The sequence below is a fragment of the Sinohyriopsis cumingii genome, chromosome 17 (genome assembly GCF_028554795.1).
Source record: "Sinohyriopsis cumingii isolate HCF-2022 chromosome 17, ASM2855479v2, whole genome shotgun sequence".
Classification (NCBI taxonomy): domain Eukaryota; kingdom Metazoa; phylum Mollusca; class Bivalvia; order Unionida; family Unionidae; genus Sinohyriopsis; species Sinohyriopsis cumingii.
Window position 1 is genome coordinate 110,814,610 of NC_142977.1, and position 8,365 is coordinate 110,822,974.

The following is an 8,365-nucleotide window of genomic DNA, read 5'->3' on the forward strand; positions in this document are numbered from 1 at the left end:
AGAAACACTGATTGATTTTATGAATTCAGGTGGTAAACCATTGTTATCATGGTTGACAATGACTACATATAGCGTTCAAAGTAATGCAGCTGGGTTATTCACATGGCAGATAGCATCACAGCAAGGAGTTTCTGCACCACGACATATATTCATCTCATTTCAGGAAAATGCTAGAATAGATTCACAGAAACTAAATCCAATGGTATTTGACACACTTTGATTTTCTGAAGTTGCTTTGAGGATAAATGGACACCAAGACCCTTCTAAAGAAGTTTTGTTAAAATTTGAACAAAATCATGTTGCACGTGCGTATCATCGGTTGATGACATTTATGGGGCGTGATCAAGATGTTGACACTGGTTTGCAGATATCTCAGTGGGATTTCACATCATATCCAATTTATTACCTTTCGTTGGAACATTTAGATTTATTCAGGCATTCTGTCGTTGATATACATTTTAGAGCCCGTGTAGCTCGACTGCGTGCTGGTGGTTACAGAGGAATCGCTGTTATACTCAGCGATAAAGCAATGTTACTTGAAGGAGTTGGTGGACGAATGAGAGTTGTTGATACTACATTGGAAAACATGTACTTAAATCACTTACGATATTTATAATGTCATATAGTCACTTTAATGTCACTCTCCCTTGCAGTCAGGTGACAAATTATAATCAAAACTTGCAAGTAAATGCAGGACAAAAATAACGTTAAATAAAGATCAAATTTCTAGTGGTGGTTCAAACAAATTATCATTAACCAAGACTCAACTTAAACATTTTAATACAACTTAAGAATCAAAAACCTGGAGTTCATCTTCATCTTTCTCCAAGTTCTATTAAAGACTCAATTAAAACAGGCGGTGTATTTCCACTTTTCGAAGCTTTACCAGCATTAATAGCCGCTGAAGTTCCAGCTATTGCAAAAAACAGCTGCACTTGGTGTTTTAAGCTGTGCTGCCGGAGTTCTTGCTAAATGGCTGTTGATAATATAACAGGAAAAGGAATACAAATAAAGAGGGAAAGTTCTACGATTACCAGGATTACATTATCGATACGGAAAAGGTCTGAGACTTCCTGGAACACTTCGTTGATTCGTCCAATGTCAAATTTTTATTTACTTGATGCTGCTAAGAAAATAAATATCAAAAATTTTAGAGATGTTTATATGCGTGATCAGTTACCGCTGAAACCAAATAATACTGAAACAGGTTTCATGAAACTTTTCCTTCGATGTTATGAACATTCGGATCAATGAAACTTCGGACTACTGACCTTTATTTTCTTCGAACTTGCAAACCTTCGGACCAATGGAACTTTGAGTTAAAATGTTTTCAAAATAGGGCACTTTTATAACAATAGTTCGGGCTTTTGAAACGTTGAATAAAGGCATCAATATATACTAATCTTCGTTCTTTTACAAAGCATAGGTGAGAAGGATGTGGTTCGCCGACTGTATGCACGCTAGCAGTATCCTGCAGCGACCGTGAAGACCATGCCAGAATGGTACTCATAAAGCATAGGATTTGAACGACAGTGGTTTGTATGTATCCGAACTTTGATGCGCACACACACACAGATTAGGGCTCTTGGTTAAGGCCTGATATTTTTCATGACTAACTCAAGTGACAACACAGTCTAGAAAAATAAATCAATGACATTGGATGGGCAGGACAAAACGAGGATATGTCTTCTATACAAATATGCCATATTTTTTTTACAAATTTTTCAATACAATTTGGCAATGACCATAAATCTGCATACTAAATTTTTGTTCGTGTCTTCTTCATAATTGTATACTACCTTATAGCATTTGGGCAATGCAACAATTGACTAGATATTTTTCATGTCACGTAAAATATAGTAAAACATACATACATACATAAGCACACACACATACATACATACATACATACATACATACATACATTTTTGAAGTTTTCTGTTCCATATAAAATTTTCATTTCATATAATGCAATCATTGTAATTATTCTTTGTATACCTAAATACGTGCGTAGAACGTTTATGTTCCACTTACGCCAGTCCGGAATAGCTATTTATTTTAAAGATATTCAATTTAATCTTCGTGTTTTATAAAGTAAAGACGAGAATGACGTGGTTCGAACGTACGGTAATAGTGTCCTGCAACTACCGTGAAGATCGTTTCAGAAATGAACTCCAATGCTATGTATTTTGTTGATGGAGGTTTGTAGGTATCCGTATTTTGGCACACACACACACACGCACACAGTAGGGCTCTTACTAAGAACGGATTATTTTTCATGACTAACTCAAGTGACAACACAGTCCAGAAGAACAAATCAATGGCATTGGATGGGCAGGACAAAATATGGATATGTCTCCTTCACAAATGTATTTTTGTTCAATTATTCTTGTCAGTACCATGTGTCACTGACCATAAATCTGCGTACTAAATTCTTGTTCGTGTCTTCTACAGAATTTTATATTACTTTATAACATTTGGGCAATGCAACAATTAACTAGATATTTTTTCATGTCACGTATAAAATAGTAAAACATGCATACATATATACATACATACATCCAGACAGACACACAGACCAAGTGACTGACTAACTGACCGACAAGCGTTCCGACAGAAAGGAAATATGGATTCACAGATGAACCTGCATAAACCGCATGCCAAAGAACGGAAAATTTACCCACAGCCATGATCTAGTTACATATCGTACCACCAAAAGAAATTGACACTAAATAGAAGTGGTTTATTTAAAGGGTATTTCGGTACATTTGTGTTGAATCGTGACAGCGAAAAGTCAACGAAAACTTTCAGTGATAAGAAGCAAAATGTAATCTTATTGCTTGCATACGTTGCAAATTCATACATAACTTATGGAAAATGTAATCCATCAAATGTAAAAACCAGCTGAAATCAAAATCTCTTTGCATGTGTAACAATTGACATTTTTATTCCAAAAATATCCAGACTATTACGTACATGTTTGTACATATATCAGGGAAGCCGACATTAGTATATGGGATATAGTTTCAGCGATATATTTTTCTTTACTCTTTAAGCAACTTTTAGAATGATATGATATCCGAAATTAAGAGTCACGTTTGATTACGAGTATAAAGAACGACTTACTCTGAACTTCATGCACAGATAGATCCCACTGCACAGACTACGACATCCTGTAAGTTACCAGTCTTTAGCACACTGTTTTCATCCGTAGGTTCAAATATAAATTCTACATATTGTATTCTAATTATTGGAATGACAGTTAAGGAGGGTTTAAATTCATATTTCATGTATGAAGAAGGAATAAGTGTGTGTTTGCGTTTTGAGTGTCTAAAATCACACATATTCCTTCCATTAGTAGTAATAGAGAAAAGTTATGGAAATTACTATATTGCATGAATATTCGTGAGAAAATCCAACTTTTATGAAAAGATATTATAATATGGATGGAAATGGAAATAGTAGTATTGTTATTTGGAAGGAAATGAAACTTGTAGTATCATCATATTTTAGTATGTGCCTAAACTATTTCACTGGTTGTAACTAGACCTCATCTCTGTTCTGAAAGTATTAGCTGTTTATTATACGTTTGTTTTACGTCGTGTTATGGAACTAGCTCTTAATAATTTTTTTGTCCTGTTGTGCGTATCTTATCGGGTAAATTGTGCCACAAGGGCTTGTATAGTTGCTTATAATTTGCTTATGCACATGTACCATTCATATAGTTAGTTATAACAGGGGGAGTACACTACTCTTACTTCTCGCTCGACCTATTTATAAATTAATGCTGCTATTTCAAGCTACACTCGCGTAGCGTAATAAATTTGCTACCGATTATAACATGCATACGACTATCAATGCCCACGCAAAGCTGTACTTTCTACCACACATGCAAAGAATGACAGTCCATTTTCACACTACCAGACAACATGGTCTCGATCGTGCCAGCTTGATATGCAAGTACAACGAGCTGAATAATCGACTGAAAATGACGTACTACACCGACTGATAACTTTAGTTTCAGTCGACCAATACAAGGGCAGTATTCCATTCAGTGCGTTGTACCTATACATTAAGTATGAGCTATCATGCCAATATCGACCATTCATGTGGGAAAATGGTCTTGTTCTTAAATAGGTCGCGCTAGGAGGCAGATATGTGTCTTCAGTTGTTATTATTATGTGTACGGTACATGCGTGTGGGTAAATTGTAAGCAACCGTTCGAGCCCCTGTACATTGGTGGGCAACTAATGTAATGTACGAACCCCTGTAATTGGTATTATTGGTGTTATACTACAATCCCATGCAGTTCATGACACGTTAAGCTCTCGTCTTCCTGCTGGCAAATCCAGTTACCGTAATAACACCTGTTGTATCATGAAATTTCCTTTCATGATCAGACTCCACAAAAGCGGTTAAATTCAGAATAACTCAGGGGCAGACCCCTTCAGGCGTTGAGATAGGCCCGGTCACTTGGAGGGATTGAGGCCCCGAGGCCCTAGTTATCCTGAAATTTGGAAATGACTCAAATGCGAAAACAATTCCGTATAATTTACTATAAGATTTAAAAGAAAACTAAGAACACAACAAGAGTGTTGAAGAGATCTCTTTTTTAAAAAAAAACTGGTGAAAACCGAGTCTCTTAGGAATTGAGGCCTAGGCCATATAGCCCGTATGCTATGCCTACTTTGATTGCGTCTGTTCAGGAGTCGAAGCCTAGATTCTGTACTCCAATGTCCTGATTGTTCAAATTAGAGTACAACTTAATTCCATCCCTTTCGCCAGGTATCAGATACTGCACCATATGTATTTTGACTTCGGCAAGATCTAAATACAGAGAGGAGGGATCACATGTTCGAGATTAAAGCTAAAACAGTAATTCACCAACAAGAAAACATATAAATATGTTTTATTAATAAAAACAATTAATCCTAACATAATCTTTATAATAATTCATCAAGGGGTCCCTGGAGGCCGAGTGGTCTAAACTGCTCGCCTTTACCGATCAGAGCCATCTCACTTTCGCGAGTTCGACTTCAGATCTCAGTCAATGTTGGTATGTGAAAAAGCTTGCCAGTATTTCCCATGTGTCAGTGGTTCTTACTATTAAGACATTTATTGTCTGTAAGCTGTACCGGAAAGACTTGGGAGGGAGATGTCTCGCTACTCTGCCGGGAAGAATTAAAATCCGCTTGCAACACAGGCCTTTTGTATTCCTTCATACAATCATTTTATTTTTTAAAACTTTTAACGTTTATTCAAAAATCAAAACCTAATAGTTCCAATGGAGGTTTTAAAATTTTTTAAACTGTTACACGTGGTCTAGTTTTATTACAGAAGCAGATAACACTGCATTTACAATGAATTGTCCGCTTATAAAAATATATATTATTGGCGACAAAAAAAAATCGCTGGAAGTGGAACAATGGAAGCGTGAGCGACTGATAATAAGGCATCAGCAGCCTGTATTTCGTACCTACAGGTCAGTCAATCGGTATATCATTTTGAAATTTCTTGACATAAACGATGGATGCTGACAAGTCGGGTAGAAAAAGGCATTATACAAGTTAATTCGACTCGTGGATAGCCGATTCGAAGGATTAAATTGATAATGAATGCGCCCCTTTCTCTCAAAAAACGTTGGTAATTCCTTCAAAGTGATTCTTGGTGAAGCATCGTTCAAAATTCTTATCATACTAAAATCATTCATATTTTCTTTGCACATTCAAACTTTGACACGTCAAGAAACATGAAAAGGGTTAGACTGATTCTTTATTATGTGGAAATATTTTGTATGTTTTAGCAAGATGAAGCTTGCCCTGGTTCTGCTGGTTCTTGTTCCTCTTGTTCTCGCCTTGCCCGTGGATGAGAAAAGATTCCTCCTTGATTGTAAGAAAATGTAAAATTTAGAATTTTTTGTCGTGTATGTTAGCGAATAGTATTGCCGGTAACCTGGCTGTTTCAGAGTTTGTACCAAGCATAACTCTCTCTCTCTATCTCTCTCTCTCCCTCTCTCTCTCTCTCAGCGAGCGCTCGAAGCACTTGTCTACATCTGACATGATTCTACAAGGATTTTAATGAATTAAAACATACCAACTTATAAGCCGTTGAGAGCACATCAGTTTAGGTTGGTAGTAAATATATGCAATTATCATTATTTGTTTTAAAGAAAAGAATAGATTAAATTAACGATGTAAAATAGATGAAAGTCGTTAACAAATCAGCAGGGAATGAGGTGTATGCATGACTGAGTCTTACATCTATGTACTTTAAATACAAGACGTGCCAAACTTGTTACAATCAATATCGCGTGTCGTGATGCATATACAATTATTTTTTGAGGCATTGAATATTCATGCAATATTGTTTATTTATGTTCTCTTTTTTTTAAGTCAGTCACCTTGTCAGTCAGCTGAAACATGTAGTCACCAGTAGTACGGGACACGCTGGGTGTGTAACTCTTTGCCATGCCCTTCCCGGAGTTAATTTGGTCAGTTTCCTCTGCGACCCTGCTTGTACAGAGTGAGTAACTGCATAGTCATTTTAGTATCTTTGGATTTATAATAGTTTGCTATGAAGGTTAACGGTCATGAGTAAGGATTTATTTATTTATTGTTTATTTTTCAGCTATGTTAAATTTTAAAGGAATATTACAGGGAAATTTTACGAAAGATTTTTAGATCGATACTTTATGCTTTTTTCCCACAAAACTTATATTGACATCCAGCTATTGAAATGCACTTTTTTAAAAATATATAACGAGTGAATAATAACCGTTATTTCGTTCCATTTAATTGATATGAGGACGACAGATTAATTTATGAGTGGATCAATGTATTGACGAAAAGATGGATGTTTCACAGATAATTTGATTAAATATGAAAGAAAATAATTTCATGTTTGCCTTGCAAAATAAAATTGATTCAGTCAATAAAACATCTGGCGTTTCTGGTGAGACTCACTTACATTTTAAAATCATATATCAATGCATAATCATATCAACATACATCTAACATGCATCATTCAAGATTTGTTGATATTCCTTTTCAGGGTTCAGAAACTTGTCGCTCATGGCTAAACTACAGAGATTTACATGTTCAAGCTTCCGATAATAAAACATTCCACTTACAAATCATGAATTCATTTTGTTTCTTGCAATAATGAAAGTCTTTCCTGTTTCAAGTCGTGTTACGACCATGAAATTTACTTTCAATATCTGTTAATAATACAGTTTAAAACTTTTATAAACCACGACCTTTCCGAACATATATGTTTATTCAGTGTTCAGTTCAACTGTAGCAGATGATTAACATACATACATACATACATACATACATACATACATACATACATACGTACGCACGTACGTACGTACGTGCTTGAGTGCGTGCGTGCGTGCACAAACGCACGCACACATACGCACGCACACGCGCACACACACACATACATACATACATACATACATACATGTAGACATACATGCATACATATGTACATACATGCATACATACATGCATACATACATGCAGACATACATACATACATGCATACATATGTACATACATACATACATGCATACATATGTACATGCATACATACATACATACATACATGCATGCATGCATGCATTCATACATACACCCATACAAAAATACATACATGCATACATGCATTCAAGCATACATACATACATACATACATACATGCAGACATACATGCATACATATGTACATACATACATACATACATACATACATGCATGCATGCATGCATGATAAAGATAGAGCATTAATTTTAGGTAGACTCTAGACATAAAACGGATGTCAAATCTTGATAAACGATCATGTATGTATGATATGATATTTAAATTTTAGTTCATCTATTTCTCTTGATTTAGATACGCGATTCTCCCCAGAAGTAATATCAGACACATGTTGCTTTCTGGTTATTTTTTCTTTCACTTTTGTTATCTGTAAAATTATATGGATGGCAACGTATCTTGGGCCTCTCCTTTTTAAGTATGCGTTTCCCCCCAAATATCTACAAATCGAACGTTAACAAAATTTGGTACTAAACGGCTGGTTTACCAGTATTGCAGACATTACAGTTAAGGTCGTTGCATTCCTGTAGTTGGCTGACAAAATAACTATAGATTTCTCGTTAATCTGTCATTTTTCACTGATCTCCAAGAACTTTTTCATACACCTGCCATAACGAGGAACGGATACCAATATGGTTTTGCATCTGTTCGTGGGGTCCCGAGCGGTCGAGTGGTTTCCAACGTTCACCGTTTCGGATGACTGCTATTTCATCTCTGTCTGTGTGGGTTCGAGTCTCAGACTCGGCTAACGTGGCTATGTGAGAA

The 8,365-nt window shown here is 35.8% G+C and overlaps 1 long non-coding RNA gene across 1 annotated transcript; it reads left to right on the forward strand.

The window, feature by feature from the left end:
- The first annotated feature begins 3,181 nt into the window (after window positions 1-3,181).
- On the forward strand, window positions 3,182-7,132 carry LOC149779667 (uncharacterized). Its single transcript, XR_016415422.1, has 4 exons — window positions 3,182-3,210; window positions 5,804-5,889; window positions 6,393-6,522; window positions 7,051-7,132. It is a non-coding gene; the product is annotated as an uncharacterized LOC149779667 (long non-coding RNA).
- The last annotated feature ends 1,233 nt before the right edge of the window (window positions 7,133-8,365 follow it).